Source organism: Ambystoma mexicanum, chromosome 12 (genome assembly GCF_040938575.1).
Source record: "Ambystoma mexicanum isolate Mex_15411 chromosome 12, UKY_AmexF1_1, whole genome shotgun sequence".
Classification (NCBI taxonomy): domain Eukaryota; kingdom Metazoa; phylum Chordata; class Amphibia; order Caudata; family Ambystomatidae; genus Ambystoma; species Ambystoma mexicanum.
The window spans coordinates 1,213,737,712-1,213,752,474 of NC_090936.1; positions in this window are offsets into that span (position 1 = coordinate 1,213,737,712).

Below are 14,763 nucleotides of genomic sequence, written 5' to 3' on the forward strand. Positions count from 1 at the left end.
TCTATTGGTCTGTGTGCAACATGCATGTATGTGCATGGCTATTCATACTCACCAATGAGCCAAGTGTTGCCATGCTTCCCAGCTTCCAGGGCCCGGTGTAGCGGGGACATCCTGAAGATGTAACAATCATGTGTGCTACCAGGATAGTTGGCATACGCTTCAGTAATGATGCCCTTGGCATCACACACAAATTGAACAATGATGGAGTGCCAGTGTTTCCGGTTGTAGTAGATGTGCTCTTTTGCTCTATATGGACGTAGAGCAACATGGATGCAATCAATGGCACCTAGCACCTCTGGAAAGTGCGCCACCCCCTAAAAATCCTGGACCACTGCTTGCCTTTCTGCCGGTGTTCTGTGCATATAGATATGCTGGTGGACAGAAGATTGTGCAGTTATGATAGCCAACACCTGGTTTAGGCAGCGAGACTGCGTGGCCTGGGATATACCGCCTACTATGGCGGCGGTCCGCTGGAATGCCACAGTGGCCAAGAAATACAGCACCTTTTGCAAGGGGTTCAGTGCTTGGGAGCACATGGACCCAACATTCCCTGATCAATTCCATGAATACGTTTATTTTGCGCGCATATGGGTGGTGCTATTGTTTCACAGTGGAATGTCCCTCCTAATGCCCACTTTTTCGGATGTTCTTCCTCATTCCACGTTATCCGCCCCCTCATTAGGTGGCTGCACAGGCCCAGCACACCCTCTTCTTGGAGTCTCGCGCAAGGCGTTCATCGAGTCGCAGTGACGTGGCAAACCGGCGTGGATTCCGTGCAAGTCCCAGGTAAGCCCTGCGCATTGCTTTCCATAAATCAACTAACAGGGATTTGTGTGCAATTTCACGCACAAGTCCCCGATTTTCCCTGCAGAATATTCCATGAATTGAGTCCATATGTAGGTAAAATTCCCATAGTTTGGGAAAAAATTGGAAGAACAACAGAAAAAAAGGTATGTGCTGGACATGTTTGGACCTGTGAGGTAATGGCTCCTGTGAATATTGAGAAAAACAATGCACTGCTACATTCCCCCAACTCTTCTAGTTAGGAAATCACACATTTTATGTAATGTTTCTCAAAACAAGCAATACCACAAGCCAAAAGCTGAGCCATGGAACACAGGATTTTTATTCTGACGGACTAAACAGAAGTACTTAGCATGTGAAAATAAGGGGAACAAATGTGGTGAGGAATGGCAAGAATGCATTTTTTGAAAGCACACAGGCAGACCTTTTGAAGGATAGGTGACTTGTGCAGGTTACAAACGCGTACAGTGCCTAAAGCAGTGACTACATGTAGGTTTTATTGGAGAAATTAAAGGGTTGTGTAAACAAGTGCAGTAACAGATGTATGAAAACGTAATCAAAACCAATAGAAAACAACAAATGTCCTACCTTTCCACATTCCCACAGGTGTCTCGACAAAAACGGTACCTCACATGTGTGGGTGCACCTACCTGGGCGCAAAGGGAAAAGGCTAAACCACTGCTGTACCAAAGGGTTTGGGTAGAAGATATTTTTAGGATTTTGGTCTTGCGGACATCCTACAGATTTGGGCATGGGGTGTCGCAGCCACCAAGGAAAACAGGGAACCCCATGCATTTCTGAAAATAAGATACTTGTGGGAATCCACAGAGGTCTGACTTGTACGACTCACCCTCGAATTTATTACCCACAAGGCCTGACAACGTCCCGGAAGTCGGGGGTGATGTCACCGGCCAACAGTTCACCAATTCCTTGCCCCCCTTTTTGCAAAAAGCTATCTTACAGTTAAGTCGACCTACCCTGTCCATGGCCATTGAAACAGCTAAACACTTCCACTCGGCACATCGATGGGAGGAATGGAAAGATTACAAGCCTATCCACTGACCTCAACCTCAGGGAATAGACAAACAAGGAAGGTCATATAGAATCAAGAAGGGGATCCCCAAAGAAATCAAGAGATCAGACTCTAAAACCAAAGACGAAAGCAGAAGGGAGGAAACTAAAGGAAGCAGAACACGCCCTCTTATCTGATTTTCCTGTAGAGAAATGGGGCCTCTAGCTAGACACAACCTGAAGAATGTAAGGGATGGTCCTATGGAAATATGCTGTTTTAAAGGGGGAAGAGTGCGAAGAACCCAAAGAGGATTTAGAGACCTTTAGCAAACATTTATGTCAGTCTTCTGCTGACTTCACTTATGAAAATGCTTGAGTGAATGCGAAGCAAGTAAAGGCATTAATTGACTTGGGTATCAAACAAACCATTATACGAGCTGACTTGGTCATAACAAAAGACCTCGAGAACGCTGCCCTAGTTAGAGTTACCTGTGTACATGGGGACAATGAAGCATACCCCAAAATACTCATACGTATTAAAACCCAGGCGAGTCCTGTTTATTATCTTCAGCCTTCATTCCGGGACTCCCCGAGAAAGTTATTCTGGATCGGGATTTCCCTACCTTTTCTACTCTCTTGCAGTGAACCCCACCTCTCTTTGGAGAATTTTAACCCTAGAATTACCGGTAGTCAACCTACTACTCCCAAAACTCTCTAATATGGGACTGGAAATAATCAGAACCCCACAAAACTCCTTCAAGATATAAAGAACCTATGAAACCCAAGTCAACCCTTAGAGACCATTTCATGGGTTACTTTAGAGAGAGCGGTAAAGCCACTCCACCTTGACCTACATCAAAGAAAGAAAAGCAATGGAATATGCAAGAGTTCCTGGATATATATCATCCCTGTTCTCTTCCAGGTCTTAACAACAAAGAACTCAGACAAAAAACAGGCATATCCACCTCGCATAGGGCAAGGGTATGTGCGAAACCTGAAGGGGTCTCACCCGCTAATCCCCGGGGGTCTGTCTTCCAGTTGGCCAGGACATGGCCATCGCTTTTGGATCCAGTTCCTGGGGTTAGACCAGTGCGGGATGATCACCTGGATGTGGGGTTCCTCAGAAGTGGAAGTGAGGCATCAAAGGTTGAGACGCAGAACCCCCTTCCTAATAACACCCTTTCCCATCCTAACAAGTAGGATACGTAGGAACTCAACCCTCTTCCCCCTTCCCGAAGCAAACACTTTTTCACGGACAGTCCAACATGAAAGAAAAAAGACTAACACTCAAGCCGTATACGTGACATGTTCCAACACAAGGGTCAGGTCAGGCAGAGTCAGGCAATTACTGATAATTACACACGCTTAACTTCCATAACACTTCCCCACATGGATAAAAGGTGGAGCACGGAAGCACACTCTGAGTGAGGATGCAGCCGTTCTGAGAATGCGGTTTAACACAAGGAGGAAGACGGTGAGATCAGAAAGCGTTGCAAGGAGGGAATTTCCCTCTGCCTTTTCAATGAAAGGAAACCGCTACTTTCAAGAGCCCTGGAGGATGAGAAACATAAGACTGGGAACTAATGCTGAAGAAAGGCGCATTGTGCGTCGAAGGTACACGGGGCTCTCCTGCATCAGAAGACAAGGCAGGGGGGAGAGATTCCCACCATGGGACTCTCCTTGGCTCCGCTAACAAAGCCACTCCAGTAAAGTCTGCATAGCCAGAGAGTTGTGGAGACAGATAGCAGACTGGTCTGTGTTAGACCCTAGGTCACAAGCGACAACATTGTATGTAGAAAGCTTCAAAGAATATATATTTTTTTGATTAGCCGCACAAATGTCATTGAATATTCAAGGAGTCAGTGAACTTTTGAAACAGAATAGATACCAAAGAGAGTGTCCAGCACCACGTGGGTGCGCTATCGAAAGTGTCTGTTAGGCATCAACGGAGAGTGTAAAATTGTGAACTGTGATTCCGAATAGGCAAGTGTGAACCTGATGGAGGGATGCCGACAGAAAGCTAGGGGAAGGGAATCCTGCGTTTTGATACAAGTGTAATTGTAAATTATGAAGTCAAAGTTGTCCTGCATTGGGTCAAGCCAAATCCCGTGCACATTCGAAAGTCTTCGATAGCAAAACTGAAGTTGAGATTGGTCCAAGCCGGGCTGAGGCAGACTAATTGCAAAAAGAGGTCTGAGACCAACAGAGGGGGATCCGGAGTGAACCGCAAGTCACCCGAGAACTAATTGTAAAAAGCGATCTGAGCCCAACAGGGGGGATCCAGGGTGAACCATGAGTCACCTGAGAACTACAAGTAAAACGGGGGATCTGAGCCCGGAAGAGGGGAATCCATTGTGAAGAGTGAATCTTCTGAATTGAATACTTGTGAGAGGAAAATACCTTTGTGTTTTGTTTTGATATATCAGGCCCTCTGAATCGAGAGACTGATAAGTAAAGAGACTTGGGCACAGAAGGCCCTGATGCTGGTACTGGAACTGTATCCTCGTGCCGAAGAAGTTTGTGCAATGCTCGAGTGAACCGCCCTGTCCTCTGCTGAAAATGCATGGAAGGGAGGCCCACGGCCTGAACATCCTGACTTATTCTTTGTGAACACTTCTTTATTTTTCATTAATATTATCCCAAACTTTGTGTAAATCAGCAGTAAGGATTGGCAATAGTTTTATTTTAGTATAGGCGTTTTTATGTTGATGAGACTCCACTAGGACTGTGTTAATATTATTTGATTGTCATAGCTGCTCCCATCTTAGATTTAGGTTTATCACACCCTTGTTAAAAGTTCAATATACAAACTTGTACTGTGGTCACTTGTCTCTGTCTTGCTTCGATACCATGCCTTCCTTGCAGGGGCGAGTATATTCCGGTACAGAGTATCCTCTTGAAGGGATGGAGATTATTCAACTATAGAGTTCCCCCTACAAGGTGGAGAATGTATTCTGCTACCGAGTCTCCCCCATCAAAGGGGGAGTTTATTCTGCTACAGAGTATTCCCCATCAAGGGGGGAGTTCATTCTGCTACAGTGTCTACCCTTCAAAGGGGAGAGATTTTTCTGATATAGAACCTCCCCCATGAAGGTGGGAGCTTATTCTGCCGCAGAGTCTCCCATTCAAGTGGTAACATTGATTCTGATAGAGAGTCTCCCCGTTCAATGTGGTGAGTTTATTCTGATACAGTGTCTCCTCCTTTTAGGGGGAGAGGTTATTCTGATACAGAGTCTTTGCTTTAAGGGGGAGAGTTTATTCTGGTACAGAGTCTCCCCTTTCAAGGGCAAGAGTTTATTCTGCTACAGAGTCTCCCCTATCAAGCGGGAGAGTTCATTCTGCTACAGAATCTCCCCCTTCAATGGGGGAGAGTTAATTATGACACAGCATCAGCATCTCCCCTTTCAAGGGGGACAGTTTATTCTGCTATTGAGTCTCCCGCATCAAGGGGAAGGTTTATTCTGCTATAGAGTCTCCCCCATCAAGTGTGAGAATTAATTTGGCTACAGAATCTCCCCCTTCAACGGGGAGAGTTCATTCTGACACATGGTCTTCCCTTTCAAGGGGGACAGTTTATTCTGCTACAGAGTCTCCCGCATCACAGGGGAGAGTTAATTCTGCTACAGAATCTCCCCAATCAAGGGGAGAGTTTATTGTGATACAGAACCTCCCCTGTCAAGGGGGAGAGTTTAATCTGATACAGAGTCTCCCCTTCAATGGGCAATGTTTATTCTGGTAGAGAGTCTCTCATTTCAAGGGGGAGAGTGTATTCTGCTACAGAATTTCCCCATCAAGGGGAGAGTGTACTCTGATACAGAGTTTCCTTTTTCAAAGAGGAGAGTTTATTCTTCTACAAAGTCTCCCCCTTCAAGGGGCAGAGTTCATTCTGGTACAGAGTCTTCCCTTTCAAAGGGGAGAGTTTTTTCATCTACATAGTCCCCCCCATCAAGGGGAGAATTTATTCTGATACAAAATCCCCCCCATCAAGGGGAGAATTTATTCTGATACAGAGTCTCCTTTTTCAAGGGGTGGGGAGTTGTTCTGCTATAGAGTGTCCCCCTTCAAGGGCAGCGTTTATTCTGATACAGAACCTCCCCCATCAAGTGGGAGAGTTTATTCTGATACAGAGTCTCTTTTTTCAAGGAGGAGAGTTTATTCTGCTACAAAGCCTCCCCCTTCAATGGGGAGAGTTTATTCTGACACAGTATCTCCCCTTTCAAGGGCCAAAGGTTATTCTGGTACAGAGTCTCCCCTTTCAAGGTAGAGAGTTTATTCTGCTGCAAAATCCCCCCCATCAAGGGGAGAATTTATTCTGATACAGAGTCTCCTTTTTCAAGGGGCAGGTGGTTATTCTGCTACAGAGTGTCTCCCTTCAAGGGCAGAGTTTATTCTGCTACAGAATCTCCCCCTTCAAGGGGCAGAGTTCATTCTGGTACAGAGTCTTCCCTATCAAGGGGGAGAGTTTATTCTGCTACAGAGTCTCCTCCATCAAGGGGGAGAGTTTATTCTGCTGCAAAATCCCCCCCATCAAGGGGAGAATTTATTCTGATAGAGAGTCTCCCTTTTCAAGGGGTGGGGAGTTATTCTGCTACAGAGTGTCCCCCTTCAAGAGTTTATTCGATACAGAACCTCCCTCATCAAGGGAGAGAGTTTATTCTGCTACAGAATCTCCCCCATCAAGGGGAGCGTTTATTCTGATACATAGTCTCTTTTTTAAAGGGGTGAGGTGTTATTCTGCTACAGAGTGTCCCCCTTCAAGGGCACAGTTTATTCAGGTACAGAGTCCTCCCTTTCAAGGGGGAGAGTTTTTTCATCTACATAGTCTCCCCCAACAAGGGGGAGAGTTTATTCTGCTACAGAATCTCCCCCATCAAGGGGAGAGTTTATTCTGAAACAGAACCTTGCTTGTCAAGGGGAGAGTTCATTCTGATACAGAGTCTCCTCTTCAATGGGGAGAGTTTATTCTGCTACAGAGTCTCCTTCCTCAAGGGGGAGAGTTTATTCTGCTGCACAATCCCCCCCATCAAGGGGAGAATTTATTCTGATACAGAGTCTCCTTTTTCAAGGGGTGGGGGGTTATTCTGCTACAGAGTGTCCCCCTTCAAGAGCAGAGTTTATTCTGATACAGAACCTCCGCCGTCCAGGGGGAGAGTTTATTCTGCTACAGAATCTCCCCCATCAAGGGGAGAGTTTATTCTGAAACAGAACCTCCCTTTTCAAGGGGAGAGTTTATTCTGACACTGTATCTCCCCTTTCAAGGTGGAGAGTTTATTCTGCTGCAGAATCTCCCCCTTCAAGGGGAGAATTTATTCTGAAACAGAGTCTCCTTTTTCAAGGGGCGGGGGGTTATTCTGCTACAGAGTGTCCCCCTTCAAGGGCAGAGTTTATTCTGATACAGAACCTCCCCGTCAAGGGGGAGAGTTTATTCTGCTACAGAATCTCCCCCATCAAGGGGAGAGTTTATTCTGATACAGAGTCTCTTTTTTAAAGGGGCGGGGGTTATTCTGCTACAGAGTGTCCCCCTCCAAGGGCAGAGTTTATTCTGATACAGAACCTCCCCCGTCAAGGGGGAGAGTTTATTCCGCTACAGAATCTCCCCCATCAAGGGGAGAGTTTATTCTGATACAGAGTCTCTTTTTTCAAGGAGGAGAGTTTATTCTGCTACAAAGCCTCCTGCTTCAATGGGGAGAGTTTATTCTGACAAAGTATCTCCCCTTTCAAGGTGGAGAGTTTATTCTGCTACAGAATTTCCCCCATCAAGTGGAGAGTTTATTCTGATACACAGTCTTCCCTTCAAAAGGGAGAGTTTATTCTAATACATAGCCTCCACCATCAAGGGGTGGAGTTGATTCTGATACATAGTCTCCCCTTTCAAGGTGGAGAGTTTATTCTGCTACAGAGTGTCCCCCTTCAATGGGGAGAGTTTATTCTGACACAGCATCTCCCCTTCAAGGGGGAGAGTTTATTCTGGTACAGAGTTTCCCCTTTTAAGGGGAAAGTTTATTCTGCTGCAGAGTCTCCCCCATGAAGGGGGAGAGTTTAGTCTGCTACAGAATCTCCACCATCAAGGGGAGAGTTTATTCTGCTACAGAACCTCCCCTGTCATTGGGGAGAGTTTATTCTGATACAGAGTCTCCTCTTGAAGGGTGGGGGGGTTATTCTGGTACAGAATCTCCCCTTTCAAGGGGGAGAGTGCTTGTTTGTTTGTTTATTATGTGTATTGTGCACTAGACCCGGAGGTATCAGGGTGCAGAGGTTACAAGGAAGTTCACAGTGTATGTTACATGCATAAATACAGGTTACAAGGAAGTTCAGATCTTAAATTACAGGCATAAGTACACATAGCAAAATATGGAGAAGGTTCAAGCATAAAATGGCATTTTGCAAGTCGGACACAAGCAAGTTCGCAACTTGAGTTACAGGAATAAATACAGAAAACTGATGTGTAGCAGGTTCATACAAAAGGTGACATTTACATGTTGGTTAAAGAAGAGATAGGAGCAAGCAGAAACAATGTTTCTATGGTCTACAGAAATTCTATGTACAGTGTCATGAAGGTGGTAGGCCTTAGTAGTCAGATGTCTTAAGCCAGTTTATATAGTTATGTCTGAAGTTCTGGTAAAACTGATCATCTCGGAGTGGGGTGGCATGGAGTTTGAAAGCAAGGCAGCTTTAACAGGGAAACTGATGCCCCCGACCTTTGAAAATAATGAGGCAGTTATTATTAATTATTCTAGAAGGTCTAGACGAGGTTCTTCTATGGAATCCCTCAGAAAGATAAATAGGCGCAGCATTGTTCAGGGATTTGTGAGTGAGCGAGGCAGTTTTCAACTGGATTTTGTCATTGGTAGAGAGCCAGTTATTTTGTCGCCTGATCTCAGCTATGTGTTCTCTCCTGGCTATGCTGAGGGCTGCTCTGAGGGCATTATTTTGGAGGGTTTGAATTCTCCTAATGATATGTTTGTTGGCACCAATGTAGAGGGCGTTGCAATAGTCCAGCCTGGACAGGATGAGGGATCTGGTCAGGATGATGCAACTGTTGTTAGAGAGAAATAGTTTGACTGTTCTAATGAGTTTACAAGTGTAAGCAGTGGCTGAACCTGTTTGGTGAAGGTGAGAATTGAGTCGAGGTAAAAGATTTTTACCTCGGTGGCGACTTTGATAAGGTTACCATCGTTTAAGAAGTAAGTATAATCAGGGCCTAGTTTTTTAAGGTTGTCGGGGGTACCTAAAATAATGAGCTCTATTTTGGCATCATTCAGGCATAGACCGTGCGTTGCCATCCATGCCTGGATGATAAGGTACACCCTATTTACCAAGGCCAAATCCTCGCTGTAATCCCCAGAAAGTGGGAGGAGAATCTGAGTATCATCTGCATAGTTTGTTTAGGTGATACCAGGATGGTCAAGACCATCGAAAAGGGGCTTAGTGAATATGTTATTCAGAGTAGGAGAGATACCGGAGCCCTGGGGCACTCCACAGTTAATAGGGATAGGGTCTGCGACAGCTGAAGGGGAGAAGACCCTAATGGTTCTATCACTTAAGAATGATTCAATCCAGACTATAGCCTCCTTGGAGAAGTGTGCAGCCGAGTCTACATGGCTGCATAAGACCTTATGGTCCACAAGGTCAAATGCAGCAGAGAGGTCGAGGAGTAAGAGGAGGGCTGATTTCCCCTTGTCTCTGAGCTCATCGACTTGATCTTTCAGGTCGAGGAGGGTGGATTCTGTTCCGTTTTGGGGACGGAAACCTGATTGACAAGTTCCTAGAAGGTGGTGCAATTCCAGGAATGTCTGAATTTCTAAATATGCAACCTTATCCAGAATGTTTAACAGAAAGGGAACTGTTGTGATAGTCAATACAACTAGAGTTAAATGGGTTCTGGATTCTGTCTCCCCCCAGTATATTTTAACACATCACAAACAGAATCTTTTTTATTAAAATAGTTTAAACCTGTAGTTTCAGTCCTTAGCTCTAGCTCAATGTCCCTGACAAGGAAAGGAATCTGTTCCCGGTTTTATCCAGGAAGCAGTCAATGGGGCACTCACCCTATCCTGGCTCACTACTTTCTTGCAGTCACTAAAAAGAGGTGCACACCCTTGGGAGTTAACAAATTTCATTTAATCATGTTGCTAGCCCTCGATGTGACTTATGTGTAAAAATCACAACGATCATTGGTCCAGAATAGATGGGTGCCAATTACTGCTGTGTACTAAAAAACAATGGATATTCTTTTCCGAGCTCATATTTTGCTTTCTTATGAGACAGTTGGATCAGTTCATCACCCTGAACCTATATCTGTCAACCGGTTTCAGCGGGGAAATATAGTTTGCCGCTTTCTTCAGGACTATAGAGATATTTTTTAGCACTCTATATATTCACATATTGACAGTAACAACATTTCTCTGTCTTTCGATTTCTTCATCTGGATCCAGCGTGTTCCATATTTAGATGGGACATCTCATCTGCATATCTGCTCCCTGTAAGGGAAAATGCACACATCAGGGGCCTCAAAGTCTATGACTACTGTGTATTCTCTAATACTCTTATCTATATAATTTCTTACCGCTATCTGTCATCTATTGCGATATGCCATCAGTTCAGGTTCTCTGTTCTTCTCAGGAGTTTAGGTCTCTATAGAATAAAGAACTCCTGGTCAGATATATTTTAACCCCCCTCCTCTGCATGGATCTGGTGGGTTACATGAGTGTTATCTCACTTACCGTCACTATGGTTGTGTCAGTGCGTGGTAATCACATCTATTCTTGTTTTTTCTCTTCACAGGGCTTGTGTGGCTGGGCTGTTATTACTGCAAGATGTAAAGGAATAATGCTATTGGATGTAAGTATCCAAAATGCCCCCTTCAAAAATGCAATCATTGTGGACGTGTCCGTAACTGATTGTAGTATGGTAAGGGCTCAACTTCCCCACCCCTTGTATGTAGTCTAGGTAGTGCGAGCTGTCACTGAAAAGCTTTTACTGATGTTGCCTATCACAGTTTTCTACTGTGCCTACTTTGGTCATTGCACTATTCCCTGTTTGTACCGGGATGCAGGTCTCAGTGGCGGCAGAGTCCATCCAACGCAACCTGCACTTTTTTGTCCTAGGGAAAGCACTGTGTGTGTTTCCCAGTGCCTTCATCTAGGCGCAGTACTTCAGTAACCTGTACGCGTGCATTGTGTGTCCTCATTACATTGTTCCTGATTTCGCTGTGGTCTGGGTTTCAAGATCTCTCTGCCGCAGCATTTCCCTATGTCTGGGGAGTGCCGCGAAAATGCAGCGTGTGTTACACAAGGCTTTCTAGCATTATGTTAGCTGTGCACGTTTGCCACATCTATCGTGTTGCTACAGACCTCTAACGTCAACTGGAGGTGATTCTTAGTTTCGCTGTTCCCTGTTCTTGTGGGGAAGCAACAGGATTTGTATACCGCGCCATGGGGAGTTGGAAGGGTGCCACATTGGGAAATGCCACGTGTATAGCACGTTAGCTGAGCATTACGTGTGCGTAACTTGTGGGATGCCAGTGCGATTATAAATGCACATGGTTCCAGTGGCTATCTTTGATCTCTAAGTGGCAATCGGTTTATACACATAAGTCACACCGAGGGCCACCAGATCCATGCAGAGGAGGGGGTTAAAATATATCTGACCAGGAGTTCTTTATTCTATAGAGACCTAAACTCCTGAGAAGAACAGAGAACCTGAACTGATGGCATATCGCAATAGATGACAGATAGCGGTAAGAAATTATATAGATAAGAGTATTAGAGAATACACAGTAGTCATAGACTTTGAGGCCCCTGATGTGTGCATTTTCCCTTACAGGGAGCAGATATGCAGATGAGATGTCCCATCTAAATATGGAACACGCTGGATCCAGATGAAGAAATCGAAAGACAATGAAATGTTGTTACTGTCAATATGTGAATATATAGAGTGCTAACAAATATCTCTATAGTCCTGAAGAAAGCGGCAAACTATATTTCCCCGCTGAAACCGGTTGACAGATATAGGTTCAGGGTGATGAACTGATCCAACTGTCTCATAAGAAAGCAAAATATGAGCTCGGAAAAGAATATCCATTGTTTTTTTAGTACACAGCAGTAATTGGCACCCATCGATTCCGGACCAATGATCGTTGTGATTTTTACACATAAGTCACACCGAGGGCTAGCAACATGATTAAAAGAAATTTGTTAACTCCCAAGGGTGTGCACCTCTTTTTAGTGACTGCAAGAAAGTAGTGAGCCAGGATAGGGTGAGTGCCCCATTGACTGCTTCCTGGATAAAACCGGGAACAGATTCCTTTCCTTGTCAGGGACATTGAGCTAGAGCTAAGGACTGAAACTACAGGTTTAAACTATTTTAATAAAAAAGATTCTGTTTGTGATGTGTTAAAATATACTGGGGGGAGACAGAATCCAGAACCCATTTAACTCTAGTTGTATTGACTAGCACAACAGTTCCCTTTCTGTTAAACATTCTGGATAAGGTTGCATATTTAGAAATTCAGACATTCCTGGAATTGCACCACCTTCTAGGAACTTGTCAATCAGGTTTCCGTCCCCAACACGGAACAGAATCCACCCTCCTCGACCTGAAAGATCAAGTCGATGAGCTCAGAGACAAGGGGAAATCAGCCCTCCTCTTACTCCTCGACCTCTCTGCTGCATTTGACCTTGTGGACCATAAGGTCTTATGCAGCCATGTAGACTCGGCTGCACACTTCTCCAAGGAGGCTATAGTCTGGATTGAATCATTCTTAAGTGATAGAACCATTAGGGTCTTCTCCCCTTCAGCTGCCGCAGACCCTATCCCTATTAACTGTGGAGTGCCCCAGGGCTCCGGTATCTCTCCTACTCTGAATAACATATTCACTAAGCCCCTTTTCGATGGTCTTGACCATCCTGGTATCACCTAAACAAACTATGCAGATGATACTCAGATTCTCCTCCCACTTTCTGGGGATTACAGCGAGGATTTGGCCTTGGTAAATAGGGTGTACCTTATCATCCAGGCATGGATGGCAACGCACGGTCTATGCCTGAATGATGCCAAAATAGAGCTCATTATTTTAGGTACCCTCTAACGTCAACTGGAGGTGATTCTTAGTTTCGCTGTTCCCTGTTCTTGTGGGGAAGCAACAGGATTTGTATACCGCGCCATGGGGAGTTGGAAGGGTGCCACATTGGGAAATGCCACGTGTATAGCACGTTAGCTGAGCATTACGTGTGCGTAACTTGTGGGATGCCAGTGCGATTATAAATGCACATGGTTCCAGTGGCTATCTTTGATCTCTACGTGGCAATCGGTTTCTTACCTCGAGCTTCGAGCTTCACGCATGGATACTGGTCTGGATCCGTATTCTTACTCAACAATGGCCACCATTTTATGAGGAGTTATTTATACTGTTGCCAAGGCCGCCATTCCTTCTTTTATTTTTAGCGTTGTTGTCATTCACGATTACGGCGCTTTCCAACATTATGTTTCCTTGACAGTTTCAACTCTATATTTAACTCTGTCTTAATGATGACTAAAAGGGTGCTGGGACAATCTGCTATCGACGTAAATAGTCACGCTTGATTTCCGCAGAGCATTATATTTTTTAATTTTTTAATTATTTTAAATCAATTTAAATTTATTATTTTAAATTATTCTGCCCTGTTAAGTGCGACACGATATGGGCCATGTCTATGTGGTCCTGTATGGATGATCTTCTTTGAGGTTGTTGGGAATGGTGCCAGTTGTGAATGAGGCATTGATAAGCTTGGATATGAAGAAAGCTAGATCTCTAGCTGCATCTTTGATAAACTGGGCTGGACAGAGGTCGCCCTGGCAGTTGGAGGGTTTGAGTGATAGTATAACTTTTTCCACCTCAAGAATGGAGACTTTGGAGAAGTTGAAGCAAGCGGGTGGGCTGTCAGAGGTTAGAGATGTTTTGTTCGGGGGTGATGAGGTAGTTAAGGTGGTGAGGGATGCTTTTTTTTAGAAATTTTATTTTGGAGCATGGTGACTTTATTGTTGAGCACCAGATTTTGTCTTTGGTGCAGGTGTCTTGTGTGGGGTAGGGGACTCTAATTCTTTTAGGATAGTAAATAATTCCTTCATACTGGAATTGGCTTGAGAGATGCAACTGTTATAGGAATCGCGTTTGACCAGGCAGATTTCTTTTTTGTAGAGGCAGGAGATGTTGGTGAGTTGGATTTTGTTTTCTTCGGAAGGAAGTCGTTTCCAGGAGGCTCTGCAGCTTCTTTTCTTTTGCTGTAGGTCTTTTAAGTGTGGGGTAAACCTTTTATTCAAGTGAGCTTTAGGCTTACTTTGTCTCAATTTAAATGGGGCAATGGTGTCTAATAAGGTTGCCATAATCTTATTATACTCATCGACGAGCGAGCCGGGGTCAGAATTGTCTGGTAGGGCATTGAGGGTGGGGAGAATGAGAGGGATAAGTCTTCCCACTGTAATATTCTTTTTGTACCTCATTAAGGTAGGGGGAGCAGTCGGAGAGGGTGTGGGGAGGGGTCTGGTAGTGGTGTGTGTAAAAGACACAAGGAAATGGTCAGTACATGCTTGCGGGGAGATGGACATAATGTTTGCGTTGCAATTAGAGTCTGCCACCCAATCAAGTATTCTCCCTTTGTGGTGGGTGGGTGTGTTGGTTTTTTGGGAGAGGCCGAGTTCAGACAATATTTTGGCAGTAGAAGTGGCATGGTTATCAAGTGGGTCATTCAATCCCAGGTTGAGTTTGCCTAAAAGGAGTGTTTGTCAATAATTGTTGAGGTTGTTTGAGAGACTGGTGGATCTATCCTCCTCAAATATCCCAATGGTGCCAGGGGGTCTATAAATAAGGGGACCGTTAAGGGTCTGGGTGTTGGCTAGTGGTAATTTAGCTGAGAGATCTTTGCAGGATTGGGTGTCGAGGGAGGGGGATAGTCTCAGAGATAGGCTAGA